The sequence below is a fragment of the Kogia breviceps genome, chromosome 1, assembly GCF_026419965.1.
Source record: "Kogia breviceps isolate mKogBre1 chromosome 1, mKogBre1 haplotype 1, whole genome shotgun sequence".
Classification (NCBI taxonomy): Eukaryota; Metazoa; Chordata; class Mammalia; order Artiodactyla; family Physeteridae; genus Kogia; species Kogia breviceps.
Window position 1 is genome coordinate 30,792,241 of NC_081310.1, and position 25,077 is coordinate 30,817,317.

The window sequence follows — 25,077 nt, forward strand, 5'->3', positions numbered from 1 at the left end:
ACCCGGGCTGTTATGGGCAGCTCGGTGCCTAATGGTTTCAGTGGGTTAGACGCCCCAAGGTGTAAGGAAAACTCACACCCCATTTTCAGGGATCACATTGGCTATTCTTGGCTTCATTAGGGGGGCATTGTTTGATCCTAAATAATGAGAACCTGTTAATTATTATTCTGATAATTGGGCCTCACGTGGGAGCATGGCAGAGCACTAGGTGTTTTAAAAGGAAGCAAGTTAGGAAAAGGGAGAAAGAAATGTCAAGGTTGAGGTGTCTTTGAGAGGAGTTTGTTTATATGCAAAGTGTTTTCGTCTAAGTGGAGACATGGGGCTGAAGGGAGGAGAAGGAAGGAGGCCAGAGCCAGCTCAGGTCTATACTTACTTCAGCTACGGTGGATCACAAAATTACTACCTTGGGCAAACCATTCAAAAAGGCTCACCAATCCCACGACCGAACCTGTAATTCCGGATGCAGAGATTGGGAATTGGTATCTTTTGGAGGACAGAGAGATCATATGGGGAAGAGGGTCGTTGTTGGATCCCACCTGCTCTCCGGGGAAAACTGTGAACTCCGTTTCTTTATGTGCTATCGTGTTTGCTCTTTTCCCCATCTAGAAAATGACAGCCAAATCCATTAAGTGTGTCATGATAAGACTGCTGTCTGGGCAGACACAAGGGGTGGCTGTCCGTCCAAGATGCACAAATAAACGTCAGGAGTGCCTGAGTTAGGAGGAAGCAGCCGGGAAGGAGATGGAGGAGGCTGGGGGAAGGTTCCCTTGGATGAGTCAGTCCCAAATGAACCTCTGAGAAGCTGTGAAAAGTCTGCTTTTTCAGACTCTCCGTAGGTTAAAGGGATTGCTTTACAGGACTAAAATCTGGACTTCGTCTCTTTCTCCTCGAGGAGTGCTATGCACTCACATTCGATTTTAATTATATTTATGCCACCCATGTGATTCTGGGAGAGAAAATTCCAGAATCTGAGTCATGCAATATCAGCTCTTTCTTGGACTCCAAATAAGATCCCACAGCATCTCTATTCACTTGAAAGAAGGGTTGGGCTTAAACAAATGTCCCCATTTAAAGGGAGGGAGAGTTTGGGGGAAGGTAAACTCGCATTTGAAGCCTTAACCTGGGTTTTTGTCAGACTTCCATATACTTCAGGTAGAGCTGGCCAGCTGAGATGAGAGCTGGCCTGCCTATAGACCAGGTGACAGTGACCGACAGGAAGAGAAGAAATAGAGAGAAGGCCCATACTCATTTTGAGCTCCAGTGCTATGTTCACCTGGCTTCGTCTGGTTCTAAATCTCACTCTTCCTATTAAACTGGAGAGACTATCAAAAGTGCGTGTTCAAAACGGTGACATAGCCTGGAGTTTTGGACTTGCCTGAGCCTTCTTCATACAGCTCTGTGATTCTCTTTTGTGTGTGTGAATGTTCTTTGAGATGCACCGTGGGAGGTAGAGCAGGAGGAAAGGGTGGGAGGGCCAGGGGCACAGTGTTGGGGAATTGAAGAGTTAGTGGCCAAAACAGGTGATCTGGTCTGTGATCTCTCAACGGTTGCTAACGGCTTCAATGCATCTCAGAGGTTCTTCAAAATGCCACCGCCCTTCACTAGAACATGGCATACTAAGTGCAGTTACAGGAAAGCAGAGCTATCTGGATCCTGTGCACAGGGAAATATTAAAGTCAGAGGTGGCCAGCAGAGGTAGGCAAGTAACATCAATGGGCAAGTGGAGACCTAGACCTCACTTGACCACTCATTCGTTAGGTGACCTTGAGCTTAGCTAGCTCTTCTTGGTCTGATTCCTCATCTGTTTAATGAGGTTATACGTCTGCCTTCAAGCCTGATAGAAATGTGATGAAGTAAGGTATAATCATAAAGCAATTTGTAAAAGTGAAATACTATGTAAACATAAGGTCATACTATTATTTCCAGATAAATTAGGTCAGTGGGGAATCCCTAACACTTACCCCTTTCTTCCCGTCTACCTCCCATCTTGTTGCTTTTGCATTCTTATCTTTTCATTACTGAGCGGATCAGCTTCCTGTTGAAATTCCCATAAGAAGAGAAGAAATTTCTTCCATTAGAACATAGTAACGAGTCTTTAGAAATAGTACCTAACACAGTGGCCTACTCGCAAATATTTGTGAAATTTAAGACAAATTTTTGACACTGTTTTGTTGGTGTCTGGAATACAATGAGTTTGTTAGCAAAGACTGTATCACATTTCTTCCCAACATCCCACCTTACAGGTGAAGAACATAAGACTGACTACTCAAACTTCCTTTTAAACAAGATTCTAGAAGAGATTTTAAAACTTTTTTTCCTATCGCTTTATATTTTCAGCCCACATCGTTGCTTGGAATTTCAGGTTCTAGCTTTCATTTAGCCATTTTCTTTTTATGTGTCCTGAAAAAGCTGCTTCATGCTTCCATGCAGGACAATGAACCATGTCTTCCTGGAATTCCTGAATAGGTGTGATATTATCCTATTCCAGATCTTTATATTTTATAGATTTACTACCATGGTTCCCCAAGGCCTTGATTTTTCCAACTGAGGGGTCCTAATCTTTTCTAGTTTGTTTTCATATAGAAGCCATTCTCTTTCTTTTGTCTGAAAAGCCATTTGTCACTTTAATAAGACATTATACCACCTTATAATTATCACAGAAACCACGTCTCTCTCTGGAGAGCTCCCAATTTGCTAAATTAGATGAATGATATATCATCAAGGGTCATGGGTCAGAGACATTCTTGGATGAAGCCACTAAGTTAAAAGAAGGAATAAAGCTTTGTTTATCCCCAGAGGTTCCCTATTCCAAATAGGAAATCTTCCTCAGGTTTACCAGTATACACTGATGTCATCTTATGTCTTGACATTCACTAGGGCAGATGATTGTCAAGGTCTTTATTGCCTTTGAACTTGTACAAATAGTTCCACTTCAGTGAAAGTGACTCAGAAGCCAATCTTCGCAGCTGTTGCTCTGTTCTCTGGATGGCAGGGTGTTTGTGTTTCATGGATAAACACTGGATAGTGGATGTTATAGCAAAACATATATTCTCTCTCTCTTTCCCTCTTAAAATAGTCATGGAGTGCTTCCTCTGCTTTTTAGCTGAGGTTACCACAACTCTTCTAAACTTAGCGTTTACTGTTGCACACAAAGTATCTGTAGTTCAACATAGCGTGCTCTTTTCTGACTGCATATTCCTTAAGAAAAGAATTTTGTCTTCTCTGTCAGGCCTCTACTCCACCTCCCTAAGCCTTGCTCACTAATGATAATGGAGAGAAAGTCATAGATACCATTGACCACACACTCTGTCAAGGTAAAGATCACTCACCTGATCAAATGACCATGGGATGGATTAAAAGTTGAAGTAAATATTTAGAATTCTGCATCTGAGCTGAATAGGAATTCAGGATAAGCCAATTTGGAATGTGCTTTGTAACCACACCCAATCCCACTCTACCTCCCTCCATCATCTACTTGTGGGTTCACTATTATGTAAGTTAGCTGTGATGACTTTGGACTGCTGGGCCAATTCACCCCTTTTAAGAAAACCTCCTCCTCTCCTTTGCTTTGTACCCCAAGGGAAAGTGATTAGACTATTTGCCCAAAGAAGGGACTCATTCCAGAGCTTTTAGGTTATTATGCTTTGAATTATCCATACCATCATGTTCCTTTCACATTATAGATAATCAAAAGTTGTTAATTTAAGAGAAAATGATTTTTTCTGACCTTGAACAAAGACACTTTCATTTAATAGTCACAAGTAACGAAAGCCTATCAAGTATGACTTGTTCAAAAGTTTCCAGTAGGGAATGGTGTGGGAGGCTAATGTGGATGGCACTAGACAAATTTGTGAAAGCGCTATCCTGAATTCTTTTCTCATGTTTCTTGTCACTGTTTTCTTGTCACTTTTTTTTAGCAGATATAGACTTAACCAAGCAATCAGTCACACTGCACTATCAAATAGACATGACAGAATGCCTTAATGTTTCAAGGGAAGTGTTTTCATCCCCTCACCTGGGTCAGGACGGTTTTCCAAAGCTTCTGCGATTTGTGAACAAATTTGTCTAAGATTAGGAAGGGCCAAACTATGTGCTCCCGTGGTGACATAGTTACTAGTTGAGAAGGATCACCTGAGTTACAGCTGTTAAACCCAGCCACATGGTTCAATTTGAGTTACCTTAACAGTTCATGAAACAGCTCAGGCTTACTTCCCTAGAATTCTTTAATACTAAACTCTTTCAGAGGCACACAAACATTTTCAATAATTTAACAAATATTTCACGTCAGATCGGAATGTGCCAGGTACTATCCTAGGTGCTGGAGATGGATGACTGAACAATATTCAGTTCCTCCCCTGTTTGGCTCTTACCGTCTAGAAGGGAAGAGAGACATAATTAGTCACTCATGTGCAACAGAAGGGAAAAAAATTCACAATTGCTATTAACTAAATTCAAATCTTCTTTTCTCAAGTAAATTAGTTCAGCTGAATTCTATGTTTTTCTCTCCATTATTCTTTTACCTCCCTCCCCATGGCTCCTTCTCACTGGCTCTATATTCAGGGCCATGTGACTCTCCCAAAGGACACTGGTTAAGTCTCAGGCTCCCAGATTTCTATAGGGATGTGTGGTCAAGCCCTGCTATTTTCTTCCCCTTCACCTCCAAGAAGTCATTTGACAGAAGTTTTAACATCTACCCCCCCAAAAGGAAATTTACCTATGAGTCTATATGTTTATGCATGGAGAATAGAAAATCTCAAGGTTATCTGTACAACTCTATCATTCAAATACACACATCTCAATTGTCCAACCGAGACCAGCATACCTGTATCCACCAACTCAGAAGTTTCCGTAGCAGATTGTTTAGGGGGTCAGACCCAGGAGTGTAAGAGAGACTTTGTAGCTTGGACCATCTCTGTGGTGTCAGGTGAGGGACCAGAATTTCCCTCTCCTGAGAATCTGTAGCGATTTGGCACAATTAACTCTAAGTTTCCTGTAGTTCTCTTTTCCATCACAGCTGCTGCATGACTCATAAGTGTGTGCACAGGGGTGTGGGAAGGGAATCAGGGGGAGGAATGGAATTTCTGTGGCTCTGGTTTTGGTTTGCTTTGATGTTTTCAAACTCAAAAGAAATGCACAGTAGGAAATAGGTCAAGTTTAGCAAAACTTTCTAGTAGACTTATTGATATTCATCTAAGTAGATGGTAAACAATAGCTTCTGAAGTTGTTAGTTTGATAAGCCTAGTTGGTAAATAAAATCTTTGGCTTAGACTTACTATACCACAGAGGAACAGAAACCATTTCTCTTTTGGTAAAATGCATTTTAGTTCTGTTTAGGATGAGCACATTTCCTAGGCTGCATCTGCAGCATCAAGTGAGGGAAAGTTTGGTGGTCACTACACATCATTTCTAGCTACTGGGCCAAAGCAATATCTTCATAATTCAGTCGTTCAACTCAAAAAGAAAATAAAAACCAATTTTTTTACAGAATGGACCATTTGATCTGGTAGCCCCTTGTAAATAGCCCCTCTATTTTTCTCTATGCCACGTAACGTAGGGTGGATTGAATGCAGAATTGTGAGGCATTTAATGTCTTTAGTCCCCTCTTGCTTCTCCTTCCTGAACTTGATTCCCTTCTGCTGGTGCTCTGGCCACCACACTGTCATCATTGTCTAGTTTCTTGACTGTACAAGGACCACCCCTGACCCACAACTTCATCTGACACTTCTGTCCATAGTTCCTTATAAGTACAATTTGTTGAGCACTTGCTCCATAACAGATCCTCTTCTAGGCCCTTTCCATGATTATCTCAAACACCAGTACGTAGTTACTGTTATGATCTCCATTTGTCAGGTTTTCTAAAGTTTACAAAAATGTTACAAATTTATTATGTCTAAAGCAGAACTCTTGCCCCCCTCCCCCACTAAATCCCATCTTCCTCTTTCACCTTGCTCTTAAACCAACCCCCCAGAGTCATCTTACTCCTCCTCTTCCCTCATCCCCACATCTAATCCAGCAACAAGTATTGTCAACTCCACTTTTACTATCTATTGCAAAACCGACCATTTCTTACAATCTCCCTCGTTGTTCCCTAAGTATAAGGAAGACTTTGCGTTGTTATTTTCTCTCCCTTGCATATTCTTCTTTCAGACTTTCCCCTGGCTCACACCATCTCTTCATTAACATTTAGGTAAAATATTATATCCTCAGAGAGCTTTCCTTTCCTTCCCTATCCCCCCTTCTCATGCTCTTTTTATCCTGATGTAGTTATTTTTATGGTAGCTTTCACTATTTTTTCTTAGTGCTTACGTTAACCAGATTTCTCTGTTTGTATTCTATCTTCCCTGGTAGAATGCAAGCTTCATAAAGGTAGGGAATCTGACTCTCTAATTACCTAGAGCAGGACCTGACACGGAATGGACAATAATGCTCATGAATGAATAAATTAGATGAGGAAACACAAGTCATCAGAGATCGAGCAACTTGCCCAAGTGCACGCAGCTACCAAGTGATGGAGCCGCAACAGCAGCCTTTGTCAGTCTGCCTCTTAAGTGTTGTGCCAAACTAATTTTCACTCTCTTTTCTCCCCATCCTGCCTCCTGGCCTCTTCATTCTGGTTTCTCAAGAAATCCACTGTCCAGCCTAATTCTAAGTAAGTGCCTCACTTCTTTTAGGACTGTAGGCTTCTTTGACAGGAAGTCTGAAGATGGGAATTTGGTTATTCAAAGGAATGCATTACTAAGTCCAATTAAAATTCCAGTCACTAAGGAGGAAGAATTGGGAGGTATTTCAGAGGGCTGTGGGAGGAGGGGAGCATGGAGACAATGAAGAAGAAGGTGGATCCATCTATGCAAAGGCTGGACTAGCATCATCATCCCTTCACACGTGCATCAAATACACAGATGACAAAGGTGTTTCGTGCATATTCTTATCTCCTTACCCTTCTCAAAATGACCCTTTAAAGTTAGCAAGTGATATGTCTTACTTCCACATTACAAGAGAAGAAATGGAATCTCAGAATGGCTATGAGACTTCATCCAAGGACACCTGGCCAGTGTGGCAGAGCAGGAGATGATGTCTGTGTCTTCTGAGTCCTAGTCAGAGGGTCCTTACTCACTGTACTGTAACAGAATTTCATCTCCAGGTGTCCCTTTAGCAGTGTGAAGCTTGGAGATAAGGAACCATATATTAACAAAGGGGAACAACTCTGAAGTGTGGTTTAAGAGGTGCGAGGAGAGAGAGAATCATCTTTTCCTCTAAAAGAGAACAATTTTGGGGCTTCCCTGGTGGCGCAGTGGTTGAGGGTCCGCCTGCCCATGCAAGGGACACGGGTTCGTGCCCCGGTCCGGGAAGATCCCACATGCCGCGGAGCGGCTGAGCCCGTGAGCCATGGCCGCTGAGCCTGCGCGTCCGGAGCCTGTGCTCCACAACGGGAGAGGCCACAACAGTGAGAGGCCCGCGTACAGAAAAAAAAAAAAAAAAAAAAAAAAAGAACAATTTTGTTATAGATTTGAACGCTGGTGCTATGGTAAAACAAACAAAAAACCAAAACAATAACAAACAAATTTCAAAAAATAGACCTTTTTATGCTTCAGAATTTTGGATACTTTGTCCCAGTCCTAGTTTTCCCCACCAACTCCCCGCTATCTCTGCCAATCTTCTATTTCATTGGTGAATCTTTTTTCCTCCCTCCCTTCTTCCCTCACTCCTACTCTCCTTCCTTCCTTCCTTTTCCTTTCCTTTCCTTTCCTTCCCTTCCCTTCCTTTCTTCCTCTTTTAATTGTTAGACTAAAGTGGAGTAAAGGGTACAAATATTTTCATGGCTCAGAGTCCTTTGGTCTCACCCCTTAGAGAATGATCCCAATTACTTGTGTTGCCTCTCCATGGGGATTCCATAGAGACTGAAATGCAGGATTTGTTCCCTCCATAGTAATAAGAAGAGCTTCAATTTTATTTGGCACCTACTATATATGGCATCCAGTGTGATGCTGGCTTTACCTCTACTGTGTCATTCAAGTCTCGAAACACAGAATGAGGTATTATGTCCATTTTCCAGATAAGAAAACTAAATCTAAGCAATTTGTCCAAACTCACATAGCTAGTAAGTCACAGAACTAGGCTATAAACTCATGGATGATCCCAAAACTTGTTTTAGCCACTTTGCCAGGTCTTGAAATGACATATGTATATGTACCTCCAAACATGGCAGATGTTGCTAATCATTCATGAAAACTTTACATCCAAGCCCAGAATCTTTCTTCATCCAGCCCTTCAGGCCACCACTATCACTTGCTTAGAGTTGGCATGGAGATAAAATTATCTTCCATTGTTTTATATCATCAATATAGTCCTGATCTGTGGGGCTAGAAGAGTTCAGGATTTTGTTTGGGGTTTATTTTCCTGTTTTATAGAGCTGTCATAGTCTCAGTATTTCAATAACAGATCCACTGACAGCTCCAAAGATACTCTCCTTCATTTTCAGACTTACTCCCCTGCCTTTTTATTTCGAAGGCCTGTGGGGTTTCCAGGAGCCACCCCCTTTTTCCGACTGGAGACAGACCACTTAGGGTCGCTGGGTTGAGACCCCAAACTATTTGATAATCATCCATATGGCTAATTTGACATAACTGCCTTTGTCAAAAGAGCTATAATGCATTGGATTTTTGATGCTATACCTGACAATATGTACACAATAAAGTAGCAAGTTTGGGCTACTAGATCATAAAAGAGAAACAGATGGTCAAATATATTTGACTGGTTTCAAGGAGGTGGCATATGCAATCAAGCCACACATGAAAGGTTTTGCACTTGATAACATCTAAATGAACAGCTTCACCTTCCTCATATTTTTTACTTCCATGAAATGTGTCAGGGATCAGCAACGATTTCCTCCATGCTTAATTATCTCAAGGCCTTAAGAGGGGAGGAAAGAAGGAGGAGGAGAGAAACCCATCACTAAAAGGTATCAGAAAGTTCATGAAGAGTTATGCTGACTTAGGATGGGGAAGCCAATGGGAAGGACAGTGAGGTGCGAGCAGGAATCTGCATGACTGTCACTTGCATTTTTGGAAGCCAATGCTCAGCCCCACCCAGTTCTCACGGTCCGGGCTTCACCTAGAGGTCTACCGCAGAGGGATAAGCACTGTTCCGGGCTCCCACCACTCCGTCTCAGGCTGGCTCTGCCACATACTTCTGTGCAAGCTTAAGCAAGCAACTTATGACCCCTGATTCGAAGAAGCCTCATCTGTTAAGTGCTGATTCTCAACCCTCTTTGGAAATGAGAATCACCCAGAGAACGTTTTCTGCATTCTGGATTCAGATGCTGTGGGAAGGAGCTCAGGGAGGTGTCAACATTTTTACAAAGGTCCTCGGGAGAATCTAAACTATTGGACTGGGTCATCTTAAATTCCCCTGTGGCTCTGACTGATTTCTTGTCTCTGAGGTTCCAAGCAGAAAGCAGGATTAATCAGTGGGCTTACTCTAGGGGACCCAGCTTTAACACTTACACTTAGGGTCCTGTTAGGTCCCGAGGGTTCAGTTGGAAAGTTCAGAGCTGTCTGTCTTCAGGTCCTCAGGAAAGAGCAGAATATAGTGATCTCCCCCTTGGTCAGTTTACAGTGTTGATCTGGCGGTCAGCATCAAGTGGGTGCCCAAAATATTAGAAAGTCAGTGAAAGTGAGATGGTAATTAGCTGAGCGGTGACACTGGCAGAGGTCAGACAGCCCTTTCATGACAGCAGAGCTTCCTCTTCTATGCGGAGTAGCTAAGCCTTGTTGCGGCCTGAGGTTTTTTTTCCCCTCCACTAAACCCTAACAACAAAAAGGAACTTCTCAAGGAAACTCAACAACGGGATTCAAAAGGGACAATAGAATTGCATATGATTTGTTTAATTCTGAAATCAAGGTCACTAGAAAGTACTACGGCTCTTATTTGCGTGGTTTGGGTTTTTGTGGGGTTTTTTTGTTTTTTTTGGCAACATCTTTCTTTTCATTTGATGGTCCTGTCATGCCCAGAACTGTGTATGTTACTGATCCTGCCTGTATTCAAAGCTGTTATTAAGTGGAGTCTTTCAGATTTTAGAGAAATGATAATGGTTCCAAAGATGACAGAAAGTGGCAGCTGGTGACAAAAAAACCCTTGATAAGACGACAACAGTAAATCAAACTACCGCCACTTTTTCGTTTCATGTTTGTTAATACCACCTCGCCTTTTGAAGTTTAAAGCAAGGTTCAAAAAAGCCAGGTGCTGAATCATAATATTAAAGCAAGTAAGGAGCTCCATGAAAGCCAGGAGATCTGAGGGGGGAAAGCAACAAACACAGCTTTCAACTGCCTTTTGTCGGCCTTTCTGCAGATGTCACCAGTGGTTATCCCAGCAGAGGGTTCAGCTTGTAGCAGCGCCTCTGGCTGATTCCCGCGCTGCGTTTCAAGTGTCAATCAAAAAGGAAGGACGCAGCTTAGGTCCTGGTCATTGTCCTGTGAAAAGAGCCAAGCATTTAACATTGATTTAGCTCCCTCAATATACAAAGATAGAGCCAGCTTTGTGCATCGAAAAGGGCCTTTGGCAAGGTTGCTTGTAGAGCAATTCCATCGCATCCAATGCGCCTTGGTTTGGCTGTCACACTGCAGTGTCTGGAGCCCTCTGAAAAGTTATTCAGGACTGAGTGAGCAAATTAAAAAGAAACACACTCCCTGCAAGAGCGGTGCTGGTGCTGGATAAGGCCTGTTAGTATCTCTTGGTCTTGAAAACATTTCAAATAATTACAATAAGGATCCAGCGCTTTTGAAATGGTGAGTTAGAGCAAGCAAGAAAGGAAGCCAGAGAAGACCCATGAACTGCGGTCAGTCCTGGGAAGGGGGGTGGCTTAGCTGACAAAGTTTGTTCCTCCAACTTCTTTCTGGCCTCTCTGTGTCCCAAGTGGACTTCAGGGCTGAAAGTTTGGACACGTTCCTATTGTGCCTTACCTTTACTTCTGTTTCCTTTTCCTGTGGTCAGGCTCTAGGTGGGCCAAATTTAGGAGGGAGAGTGATTAGAGCCACATTTTTGAGTTTCACCAAATGACCTGGTGGTTTTGTTACTCTTTTTCTTCTGCTGCTGCTTTTTCTTTCTTTTTTTTCTGCTTTTCCTCCTCCTCCTTCTCCTCCTCCTCCTTTTTCATCCCTTTTCCTCCTCCTCCTCCCCTCCATTCTCCTTGTTGCCTCTGTTTCTCTACCAATATCCAATTACAGAATCACAGTTTGCCTTGTCTTTTTACTTTTCAGCTGCTTGGTCTGGCGCCCGTGTGGACACAGTCAGCCCCAAGCCATGTTCCCTTCTCACTTTCCGAGTCTCTCTCCTCTCATCACTAAAGAGTCATTCTCCCTGAAATTGACTATGTGAAGGTAAGGTCTTGGGATCCTAGGTGGCTGACGAAGTTCAACAGCTGTAATTGATGCTCCCTGAACGTCCACGTGTGCTCTCTTTCATTTCCAGCTTTCTTTGCAGTTGGATTGGGGTCTGGAATGAGTTTGAGCTCATGGGAATGTGACCAAAGTGTTGTATTGCTTCTACTTTGAGGAGCAAATATCAGTATGCTCAGTCTATCCTTTCTGCCCCCTTAGAGGTTAAGCATTGAGATGGCAGAGTCCTAAGATAGAAGTAACTTCTAACCCTGAGTGAAGGGAAGTTACAGAGTCACCCAACCCCAGTGAATTTTGCATGAGCAAGAAATTAACCTTCATTGAATTAAACCACTGAACTAGAGTCTCATCCATCATGTCTGATATACCTGGTTTAGCTAGAGGTCTCTTGATTAGGCACTCCTGGAAAAAGGGTGGTTCTGAAATTTTGGCTAGCCAGAGAGCTTTTTCCAGCAGCTGATGTAACCTATGTAAACAGAGAAAGATGATAAATGGAAACACAGCAACACAAAAATGGTTCATTTTCCATTTAGCCGAAGTTCTTAGTTCTCAATATTGAATAGTCTGTCATGCTGAAGGGTCATCTCTTCATTTATGCCCACCCATACCCTCAATTCCCTTGCCCAGATATCCTTTAGCTGCATCGGCCTGTCAACACCCTAAGAATCAACGAAACCATCTCCCTCTTCCACAGTTGAACCCAGGGTAGTGAGTGTGACTTAGGGGAAATAAATCAACCATGCTGATGAGTTCCACTGTTGATGTTTGGTCTCCACTCTCAGCTGCCCCTCAGTACCAATCAACCACTCCATCACATGTGTCCTTAGTAGTTTCTTCTACCATCCTCTCTGCAGACTGTATTACTTCCAATTCCACAGCAATACAATAAGGGTAATCGATAAGGTTTCCCTAAAATTCCCATCCGTATCCCACAAGCTTTTCTGTGCCTCCCTCCGCAGTCTCAAAGCATTCTTCCTTTCATCCAAGGATGAGCCACACACCCATCTTCTGGATCTCATCACCTAGACCTTTGCTCTATTAATTACCTCTTTAATTCCTGGAATTTCCACCTTCAATGGCTCCATCTTCCTAGCACTTGAAACAAGTTCTCTCTGTAGTGCTTTGGATAGAGTGGCCTACATTGACATTTTCCTTTTTCTCATTCCCCAACTCTTACTTGACCCATAATAATCTGCCTTCAATCTTCTCTATTTAAACTCCTCTGGCAAAGGCCACAGATGACCTCCCTGTTACCGCCTGGAACATTAGATTGCCATCTTCTCTGTTTTCTCTTTCTCAGTCTCTTTCACTATATTCCTGCCCCTTTGAACAACATCCCTCCCTGAATGCCAGCTCTCAAGCTCTAATAGTGGCTCTTTTCTTTTCCAACTTATGGTTTTTTATATAGCCTTTGACATAGGTGCTGGTTGGAATCCGGGAAAGAACTGGGTTTAAAAACTCAAAATAGACTATTTATTAATAGAGGAACCTTCTTGGCCCAGATTCTGGCTCTATACTAGAATACTAATTCCCCCAATACAATTGGGTTGTGCAATTTTGCAGATATTTGACTCTGACTGTGCCAAGGACTGGATCTCCACGTATTTTTATGATGCTGGGTCTCTGCACAGAGCTTCTATAGATAAGACTTTTTAGGTCTGTGGCTTCCCTTTTGCTGTCTGGTTATAGGGGTAGAGCTGGAGCTAGAGGGACAGTTTGGCAACTGGCTGCTGCTTCTTGCCTCAGCATATCTGAAAATGCACTTGTTCGCCTGTGAACTTCTACATTCAAACGTCTATCTGGGGATCAAATTCTAGGCAATTCCTTGAAAAACAAAACTATATACCTTCTTTTGCTCTGTTTTCCAGAGATGCATCTCCAAAGACTATCTTCCTTGACACTTCTTTCTCTTTACTCCTGGAAAAACTCTTTACTCCATCGCCCGCCTCTCACTAATTAGTAATTTTTTACGTGTTTTGCTTTGATTTGACTCTAAACTTCCTGAATCAAGAACATGTGCTCTGTTCCTTATAGCCCTTATATGCCCATTCCTAGACACCCACTAGACATATACCCACTGTTACACCAAGACGTCATACTAAGGACGCATCCTCAACCTTCTCCTTGTTACCATAGACACAAAACAATTCTTTCCCTGTAAGGCTGATGCCTTTATCCTTGAAAAAAAGAAAGCTTGTTGGTTTTATCAAAAGCTGAACTTTTCTGGACATCTCCATGTGGCAACTAGGTGAAGCCTTTTGACTGAGATTGCTAGTCTGGTAGACCAAGCCATCAGCTTGAACTGATTGGTTCTTGCGGTCCAAACGGTCATATGGGTTACATGCTGATTTACACTGCTTTTGTGACTTCCTCCCAGCTTCCTAGTCATGATGACAACTCAGCCATGACTCTTAGATTGTGATTCACTTTTAAGCATTAATACAGTTTCTAAACCACAAAAGATAGCAAAGCAGTACGTCTGTCGTATGGGAAAGGTGGAGTCACGGGACATTGAAAGAGAAAAAAGGAAAAATACCATGAATCCACAGACAAGCCAAAACTAATGTCATATGACATGTGACTTTGTTTACTCTGAGCGCTGCAGGCTGGGGCAGGAAGGTGAGGGAGACTAGTTCAGAGATAAGAGTCATCTACACATTGCGTTTATTAAAGATTTAAGGGGCCCTTTGGGTCTTTCCATTCAAAGACTATTGTCTTCCTCTAGCTGCTTGGGTACTGTGCCTTCTTAGGGCATTCGGGGCCACAGTGTAATGAGAGGATAAAATGTGGGAAATATAGAAGACCAGAGAAGAAAATTAAATTCACCTGTAATCTCATTGCCCAGAGATGGTAACTCATATTAATATTTGGGCATATATTACTTGAAATGTATAGAGAGACAGATAGGTATATAGATATGTATACAATTTACATTTATGTAAATTCTGTACATATTTACACTGATATTTATGAATAGTTTCATTGGGTACACACACACAAAAATATCTATACATAAGTATTTTATTTTATAGGGATTATACAATATGTATTGTTTACTAGGACCTGCCCTAGCCTTTTAGGAAATAGGGTGCATTGAGAACACTCTCCCAAGTCCCCATAGCTAACTTCCTCCCTCCCAACTTCCTTCCTCAAACCTTCTACCCTCGGCCCTGCTTCTTTTTAATGAGGCACTTCATATGTCTGTCATCTAGACCTCCCCACAAGAAGGTAAGCCTTAATTTCCTCTGGGCCTCCCACTCCTTGTCCCGCCCTGGCCACTGTCAGTTACTCACTCTGTAGCTGTGGAACGAATTCATATTCAATTCCAACTTCCTCCTTCACTGCTCACACTTTTCTAGTAACTTAGGGACAGGTTTCTTGAGTCATCAAGTAATGCGCTCTGAGGAAATGTAAACTAATGTAACTCTTTCCCCAAACAAAGCATGAAAGAGAAGCTAAGACAGCTAAGAAATACACACCTGGGATAGTTAAGTACCAAGGATTCTTTAGTGCCTGTAGTTTTAGAGTGCAATGCGTATGATTGCTCTTACCTATGAAGAGGTAAGTGCTTTGTTTATGTTTCTCATTCACCACTGATTATTGTATCTGCCTCGAATTTCTAGTTTTCTCTTTACCTGTCTGTTCTACCATTAGAATGCAAGTTCTCAGGGGTAGGGCCGCAGGAAGACTTTCTGAGCTTTTCCCCAGCACCTAGTATACAACCTCGCTTTTGGAAAGACTGAGCAGAAAGGTGCACGGATGAAGGAGTCATGTCAGCCCTTCACTTTTTCACTCTGAAATCACGCTGAAAAGGTACCTAGATTGCACCGAGGAGAATTGAAAACTGAAAGTTTGCATTTTGGCGTTAGGATTTAATTCCCTGACAAGTGACATCTGGCTTACCTCTAACCCCAATTCTCCACTCTCCAAAGGGAAACGAGCTACACTGTAACCGATTTACCATAGCCGAGGTTATAAAATATTAATTATGGCTTTTACTCTGATAAAAGTAAAAGGGTCTGAAAGGACAATGAATTGTTCCTAGGAGATGAGATCTTGACATCACCTCCGCAGGGCACAGTGAGCTGGCAGGGGATAGGGGGGAGGTGAGGTGGGGAGAGAGCCTCGAAAGCCAAGATGTGTGTGTCTGGAAGAAGGGCACACAAGTACAGATACACTGAGGAAGGCACCCACATCCTGACAGCATGGAGTGAGCAGCTGCTCGATGGACTTCGGGAGTCAGCCATGGAAGCTTGGTATGACGGTCAGCTCTCTGTGTCATCTTGGTTAAGCTCAGCACCCAGTTATTTAACCAAATGTCAATACAGGTGTTGCTGTGAAGGTACTTTTAAAATGTGGTTAACATCTACAATCAGCTGACTTTAAGTAAATTACCCTCAATGAGGTGGATGGGCTTCGTCTAATCAGCTGAAGGCTTAAGGGCCCAAACTGAGACTTCCTAGAGAAGAAGAAATTCCATCTCATGACTGCAGCATCACCTCCTGCCAGAGTTGCCAGCCTACTTGCCTGCCTTAGGGATTTGGGACTTGCCAGCCCCATAATCGGATGAGCCAATCCCCTAAAATAAATCATATACATATACACATTCTGTTTCTTTGGAGAACCCTGAATGATACAGTTAGGAAACAGGATGTGCTCACAAGAGGGAGAGTTAGGGCAGGGCGTTGGGGCTGGGTAGGCGTGGGGAGGGGAACGGCTTGCCGAAGAAAAGGAGAAGGAACTCAAAGACATTCCCAGTGCTACTGCCAGACATGAAGGACGTCCCAGCTCGAGGAGAGGAACCAGGACGTGAAGTAGGCCTGGGGGGATGCGGTGTCAATAAAGAACCGTGCATCTGCCTCAGGAACCAAGGTGGCTGACAGCAACCCCTTGGACCTCGGTAGGCGTCAGGGTAGAAGCAAGAGTGACCGGGAACCCTTATTAGCTTGTGCTTATGCCTCCCCAAAGCACCCCTGTGTTTCCTCACTTGGTTCCCTGCAAGTTGGCAAGGGCCAGGGTTAAAATGCCTATTTCACAGATCAAAAACTAAAGAGCCACTGGATACCTCAAGGCTGGGAACTAACTCACAGATGCAACAGGGAGGTTTCACCCTGAAGAGACAGAATGGTGTTTCGAGCCCCGTCAAGCTGAGGCAAATCAGGAGGCTGGGGCCAACCAACCTTTTCTGTAGCCACCTGGGCCTGGGATGGCTCTACCTCAACAATAAAAAAACACCCCGCACTTTAGAAGTTACCTACTGGAGAACGGTCCCCAGGAAAGGCCCTGTCCACAGGAGACGCCTCCCAGGAGAACTGAAGGGGAAAGGCTTTGGAGGACAGAGTCTTTTTGAGGGGATGTTGAGTGGTGACAGCAAAAGTTACCGCTCGGCAAAAACAGCTGGGGAGCCATCTGTCTGGAAGAAGCCTCCGGCCCATTTCATTACCCCCCTTTCTGCATTTGCAGGAGGTCTGGCCGCTGATGGGAGGCGGTTTATAGCAGAGGGAACAGAAGGAAACCAGTTGGCCCTTGTATAACCTTGGCCTCATTAGCATCGAACCAAAGCCCTCTGCGCTATTGACTTCTGGTAAATATCCACCCATCCAGGAGATTTCCCCCAGCCCTGCCTGGGGGCCCTTCAGACACCACACAGGGCCTTCCTGCTCCTCCATCCCCGGCTGGCTTTGTGATCCAGGAGACACTCCTCCCCGCCCTCAACAATGCAGCGCTCAGAAACCCCTCCATCTTACGGGAGATGAAAGTGGAGAGAAGAAGGAAACCTCCGTGGTCCCCTCGCTGAAACTCTCCCATTCCACTCCGAAGGGCCAAACAAATAAACCCCAGAAAGGCGGTTCAGCCAGTGACGCATACACAATTCTATTTCCAAAGGCTTTGAAAACTTTTATTTCTGTACAGCAAATAACACATTATCTTTGCGGAGGTCAGGGAATTATGCAGTCGGATTCTTGCAACATTGCGAGAGTTAATGTTTCTGTTTGCCATTGTGTCCTGTGCAAAGAAAGACGGCCGGTCACCTGGGGTTAGCACAACACAGCACGGAGATGGTCGAATCCACCAGAAGTGCTTTGAAAATGTTGGACACTATTGTATGGATGGCCTCCTTCCTGGCCCTCGCTGCATAATGGGCCTCCAAGTGCTAAGGAGATAAACGATACTATCCTTGGAGTGTCAGAGGTAGAGCTCTCCAGGAGCTGCATTCATAATTTCCTGGAACTTAAGGACTTCGATTTTTTAATAGTAATTGAAACATAATTCAATAGAAGTGTCACTCTAATATAATAATTGCCAAGGAAATTGAACCACAAAGAAGTAGATAAATTGCAATTTACCTTTATTAGAGTACTTGGAGCTGGCAATGTTTTCTCATCAAGAAAGCACACCCCCTCCACCACGACATCTTCCCCCTCCATCTTTGGAATGTTCATCCTCATACACGCTGCCCTCTTCAGCAATGCCTTCACTTCTTAGATTTCCCATCTGCGTACTTGGCTCCTCTTTAAACACTCACCATTGCAAAGTATTTATATTAATTGCTCTGGTGAAAGCTTCATAATATAAACTTCAGCTAAACTCTTCATGGTCAAATGACAGCTTCCACACCTTCTACCTAAAACGTTTTCTTTGCTTTTGCGAGGATAAGTGATATAATGATGTTTGTATATTAAAGGACTGGGTGAGTATCAGTTGCTATTATTGTGATTCTATACATCTTTCTTAAAATGAAACACTCTTTACATAAGTTATATTATACTACCACTGAACTAATCCAGGACTCAGAGGACAGCAAGATAAAAAGTTCCCTCACTCTCCCCAGAAGGTGTTGCTTGGAACCATCTGAATTATTAGCATCATTATCACTTCTTTTGTTGCTAGACAGAGAAACTCTTCAGTTCCTAATGCTGCGGAAATGCACAACCCGCCCCCTTCTCATCCCACCCTTAAGCCATGCTGTCACCCTTTTGGCTGCCCTGGATTTGGATCCATTGTTATAACTACCCACGCCCCTTCTTCCATCCGTGTTTACTTCTAGGAAATATCTGGCATGAGACTGACCTAAGATGGGTGACCGCTTGGAATTGGATTCATGTAACTCCTGGAAAAGAAAGCAGGTGAGACCCAGAGAGAAACAACAGGGGGACAAATAAAAGAAAGGAAGGGAGAGAAGCGCTAGGGAGGAAACAAGAGAAGCTAACCGCACACCTCTTGGACAAAGTCTGTGACATTGAGGCAAGCGGGGGAAAAAGGGAGCTCCAAAGTGTACACCATGATACCTGTAACTCTGGAGAATCTATATTTATGAAGACAGAGGATGGGGATAGAATTCAGCGAGATAAAGATAGATATATGACAGGCTGTCAGGACCATGAGTATTATTTTCTCCATTTTCTGGACTTTCTATTATGCACCATCTTTATAACAGGAAAGGGGAAGAGAGAAGGTGTTAAGGAGTGGGAGTGTGGAGGCATGGCTACAGCTGCCCCTTCCAAGCCCCTCCCATCCCAGACCCCAGCCTTCCACAGCCGGGAAAGGAAGCCTAGAACTTTATCCACAGTTGGGTCTCTCCTGCTCTCTTTAGTCAGAGTCCTCCAGGCTTGAAGGAAGAGCTTCAAAGTGGGAGCCATGAAGAGCTCTGTGTAGGGATATGCTGACCCCAAGGGCCTGTTCAGAATTCTTTGTAAGTCAAGTATTACAGGAACAGCCCATGACAGTTCTTAAGGGACTCTTCTTGGAGGTTTGAATTCAACTTTTTTTTTTAACTGAAATTTTTTCTCATTATTTTCTTCTCTCTCTTTTTTTTTTAATGTACTGCCATCCCCCGTGGCAGCACATAGATTGGAATTGTTACCACACAAAGGGAGTGAGTGTGGCCTGCGAAAGAATGACATGAAGAGCCAAAAACATTACAACGAGCTTGGGCTCTGAAGTCACCTGGATATGAGCTGTCACTGCATTCAGCAATTTGGTTAACCCTACCGGGCCGTGATCATATCCAGGACTAAATGAAAGTCGTTTATCCTGCCTCGTTGGGTTGAGATGAGAGTAAAAGGGTCTAGAGTTTGCAATGTGTGTCAGATGCCTTGCACATTTAAGTAATCGACAGGTGTAGTCCTCATTTCCTTCTGACCTGAGGATGCCCATTTACTCCTGTTCACTTCACTGGGCCTCTTCTACTTCCAAAGAACAGAGAATAACCCTCTGGGACTACATCACTTGTTATCACACGCATGTGATATGCCACTGATTATATCACGACCCATAAAATGTTCCAAGCACATATAATAACCAAATCTTGTAAAACACACTTGCTTGACAAGTTCCAGTATTGAAAGCAGGTGGCTAGGTGCTAGGGAGGAATGCTCCCCAGACTAGGAACCGGGTGTTCCAAGCTTGGGTACAAATGCCACAAACCACGGAGGGACTTTGGGCAAAGACACTGCTTCTCAGCCTCAGTTTTCTCAACTGCGAAATGGTCAGAATCAGGAATGTTAAAACACGTAGAACCAGAACTGTAAAACAGTTTAGCAGCACTTCTCTGTTCAAATTGTATCTTACTCAAAACAGAGATATTCTGGTCATGGCAGGGGGCAGTGTCTGGTGACCCCTCCCAACTCGGTGGCTGTCGCTTCATGGGAATCAACCTTGAGGCCCATCTTCAAGGACCCAGAGCAGAGCTGGAAAGCACAGATTTTTACACTGTCTTGGACCACTTAGCAATCTAACAGTCCACAATTTTATAGATTTCTATTCTACTTTATCAATGCCTAGTCACAAGACATGACTATTTTTTAAAGTATTTCCAATTGATATCAAAGCATACTACCACATTGCTTTGGCCATATCCATTTCTGGAGATTTAAAGAATATTCAACACATAATTTTGCTTTCCAGAGTGCCTGTCATCTCCTCCCCCTCCTTCTCTTTCTCCTCCTCTTCTTCTCCTTCTTGTTCTCTGATTGTTTTACTTTCTTTCATTCTTGCACTTTTCCAGAAAAAAATTCCTCTCTCACTGATATTCTCACCCTTGACTTCCTTCCCCGGATTGCCTTGTGTATTTGAAAGTGACGAGGGAGGCAGGAAAGTTAGATACTGGATGCTGGTCATTTGGGAATGCCTTTCTCTCTGTCTCCCAGGTGGTGTTTCTCATTCATATTTCTGTCCCCAGATCTTTCCCCTTCCCCCAGACATTCTCTAAACTGGTCCAAGGACCCCCAGCAGTGACGTTACCTTGGAGGCTTTTTAGAAACACAGATTCCTGGGTCTCATCCCATATCTCCTGAATCAAAATCTCTGAGGTTGGAGTTTAGGACAGTAGATGCTAAAATGAGCTCCCAAAGTGATTTTTCATTTCCTTAAATTTTGTAAACTACCTTTCAAACAGCTCTCCTCAGTTTCTCCCGTGTCTCCATCTCCTGCTTGTCAGCTTCTTTCCCCTCACTTTTCATCCTAATTACCAGCTAACTGGTGGATGTCACTGCTACTTAAATGTGCTCCCACTCTGGGTCCCTAATCACGCCTATTGTACTCCTCAAAGCAGAGTCAAGAATTGCTGCTTTTTATTTCCCCCTCTCTATATACTGTAGAAGGAAGCAGGTCTCTGCCACTTTTGTTATCCCTACTTCTGGGCCGAGCTCCATTTGCTCGTGAACAGGGCTTATCTTCGCTCTCCCCCTCGAAATACTATAACATTCAGCATCCTTTCATGTCTGTGCTTTTAAAGTAAATCTTTGGACAATTAAAGATATGAAATGGCTAGATAGAGTTCTGCTGGCGTTGTTTTCTCCTTTTTAATGGTTTAATCACACTTAATGGCTCTCTTCAAAACTTGAATTTTCCATTTTGGTGTTTTGACTCCATTGAAAGAGTTTACTAATATTCTTTCAAAAGTGTTCTCTGCTCAAATGAGCTATTCAATAAAGTTTTATGGCAGACTATAGGGTTTATGCTAAATTGAAAATAATTTAAAGGGAGATCAGAGTTAAGGGGTGCCATTCCTCTCTACGGGTTTTGTTAGATGAACCATAGTCATCAATATCGAGTCCATTAAAAGTTGGTGTGAAGGAACGAGAATTATCATTTAGATGTAAGGGAGACTATCGCAAATGCAATTTCAACCTCCCTCCCCCTTTCCTTGGAGATAGTTTATTGTTCAGCTTTGTGAGTCTCTAAATAGGAACTTAGGAAAAATTCTCTTTCTTCCCTCCCTCCTTCCCTTCTTCCTTCTCCTCTTCTCTATTTATTTTTTTTCCTGAAGAATAGTGGACAAAAGAGTAGGGGGGAGTGAAAGGAACCAGTTACAGATTGTTTTGAACAAATCGCCTTGACTCTTCTCAGCCTTAGTCCTGCTGAGTTCTATCTGGTTCTTACTTGTCACCGTCAAGAGTAGGAAGCCGGCAGGACACTGAGGCCCCCCTGGGTCATACTCACCGTCCAAATGATATAGTTTGCTACTCACAGGGGAAATTTAGTGGAAAAGCAAAGCCAGTACTCCCTGACAGCATCTTTACTGACCCCTAGACTTTCTGGTGGGCTGAGTGATATAGAGATGCACATGATACTAATGAGATACATTGGCTCGGATAAGAAAAATTAATGCTCTGTGTCTGTGACCTAATAGGGACACCCCTTCTCCCTGCTGCCCTCTGGCTTGCCGCCTTCTGCTTTGCTCAATTCTTTTTTCCCACAAGTAACACTTGGGCACTTGCAACATGCCCAGTAGTGTGCTAAGTGCTGAGACATGTTTGAGAGAATTATGACCCAACCTTGAGGAGTTTCACATTTGGCCAAAAGAAACAAAAAGTAATATAGATAATGCAAAGATCCCAGAAGATGTGATCTATGGTCAAGGCAGTGTCATATGCCAACTCTGTGAGCTCTGGGAAGGCATTTAACTTCTCTGAGACTCACTGTTTTTCTTTCAAGAAGAGGGTTGCTGAGATCAAGTAGCATTTATTGATATCTGAAATCATCTCATTATTTATTTGCTATTTACATCCCTTCCCCTCCTCCCCAGTGTAAGCTCCATGAGACCAGGGGCCTTGGCTGATTATTCACCTCTGGATCTCTGTGCCTAGGACAGAGGCTGGCACAGAGCAGATGCTCAGTAAATAATTCTTGAATGGATGCATGTATTATAGTTACAGAAATCTTGAAGACTGAACTACTGACCTACCGAGGCTTGCTTGGTAGGATTTGCATCAGGCAGAGGAAAGGAAGAATATTTAACAAGATAGTAGCAGAGGGAACAAAACAAAACAAAAGCAATTTCTGTTTCAAAGATACTGAAGAGACCAGTTTGCACTCAGGAATAATGGATGTGCTCTGGGAACCATGGATTGGTCCAGATTTTAGAAGGCTTTATATGCAAGGATCAGCCAGTGGGGAGATAGTGATGGGATTTTGATCAGGGCTGTTATTTGAAGAAAGTAATGTTTTAAGAAGATTAGTCAGGCAGCAATATTACAAGACTGAAGATGGTAGAGAAATAATTTAAGAGGACTTTGCAATAACTGAGGCATCAGGTGACAAGGCCAGAATTAGAATCATGGAAATGGGAGTCTAAAAGAAAGGAGAATAGGAGCTCTGACAAAGCAAGAATCAGCAGAACTGGGTCCCCGAGGAGCTAGAAGAGATGAAGAAGAAGAAAGCACTTAAGGTATGAAGACTAGAGTTCTGGTAGAATCAACAGAAATAGGGAAAGCGAGAGGGGAGGCCATGTTTCAGGGAAATAGAGTGAAATTGTTTTGGGACATTTTGATGTATTGGTGGAACACCCAGGTGGAAATATAAAGCAGGCAGTGGAAAACGTAAGGCTGGAGAAAGGCACATGGGTGGTGATCAAAGATAACAGACGTCAGGGCTTCCCTGGTGGCGCAGTGGTTGAGAGTCCGCCTGCCGATGCAGGGGACACGGGTTCGTGCCCCGGTCCGGAAAGATCCCACATGCCGCGGAGCGGCTGGGCCCGTGAGCCATGGCCGCTGGGCCTGTGCGTCCGGAGCCTGTGCTCCACAACCGGAGAGGCCACAACAGTGAGAGGCCTGTGTACCGCAAAAAAAAAAAAAAAAAAAAAAAAAAAAAGATAACAGATGTCGAAGTCATCCCCTTGGAGGTGACAGAGAAAACCACGGGAGGAGATGCCGTCTTTGAAGGAGGGAAGAACAGAGGTCCAAGGGCAGTATCTGAGTGAATGAATCAGTTAAGAGTGAGAGGAGGAGGAGGAGAGGCAGAAACAGGAGCACTCAGGAAGGGCCAGAAGTAGGACAAGGGAGGGAAAGCTCCCGTTCGTTTCAGGAAAATGAGATAGGATATTTGAAATGCCTATCACTGTGTCCAGGTCATGATATATAATCAGTATAGGGGTCATTATGATGCAAATCCTTACTAAGTATGAGAGAATGGTCAGTCATATCAACTGCTATAGAGCAGATGTCAAGGAGAAACTAAAATTAGACGAAGTCTTTAGATCTGCCCATTAGGAGGCCTTCAAGAAGAACAGGAGAAAGACTATAAGATTTTCCTACGTGGGAACTTATTTCACAAGGTATTTTGACACATTTTCAGCCTTTCTGTAAGAGCACATGCTGGAAAATTCTGTTTCCTTCTCACCTCCCATCCACAAGGAATGTGACATGGGGAAGTCCTTATAAGCCATGTGATGGCAGCCCAGTTTGTGTTCTGGATTATGAGCAGGTCAACAGTTACTGATTAATTTCACCTGCTAGAAGAGGAGCCACTGATTTTTTATCCCTGACGCTTGCCATCACCACTTCTTTGTTTTGCCTTTTTCTGGAACCAAGTTCTCACAAATAGCATGTTTTCAAGACTCAGAGGGAAAAAAAGTAATAAAATGTTAAACAAGCCTTGGTCAAGTGCTGGGCTTCCACAAGTTTAATTTCATCTCAAAAACACATGTTGGGAAGTTGGGTTCCATTAGCTACAGAGCTGATCTAACATTAAATACGCTAGGTTGCTGGCTGGCTACTTGTTAACATTTTGGGTTGCATTTTAAAATAATTCCCTTCTCCGAAATACTTCCCCAAATCCATCTATTTCAGCTTGGAATTCCTTTAAAGGGGACAAAGCCATGAATCCACAAGGAGAGGTCATGTTTAAAGTATAGTATGTATACTGTGGCTCCACTCCCATCACGACTTGGTTTAGATTAACCCTAAAGAACAAATGACTTACAACAAAGAATAAAAACCACAACCTGACTTTATAAGATTCATCCTAGTGTCCATAAAAGCTGGTGCTAGGGAAAGGTTCTGAGTTTCTTAGAGCAGCTGACTTGGGTTACATGTTCAGATAAAGGTCAGGGCTGGGGGCTGAGGGTATGGGTTGGGCTTAGGTGCCTGAGGTTTATTTGCTTGTTTCGTTCCAAAAAGTTTCTTCAATTCAACAAACAGTAAGACAGGCTTGTACTGAGGCTTGAAATGCAGTGGTGAAAGCAGCACCTGTGCCCTGGAGAGTCAGCGGCTCAGGCAGACCCCTAGGCAGATCATATTACAAAACAAAGTGCTAGGAGACACAAGAGCTGGCAATGCACTGAGGGTAATGGATGTACTCGGAGAAGCTCCCAGCCTCCTAGGTGGGGAGGGCACAAAGGCTTTTTTCGAATGAGTTAAAGGGAATTAGAGATGAGATTCCTCTCTTCTATCCTGAGTTG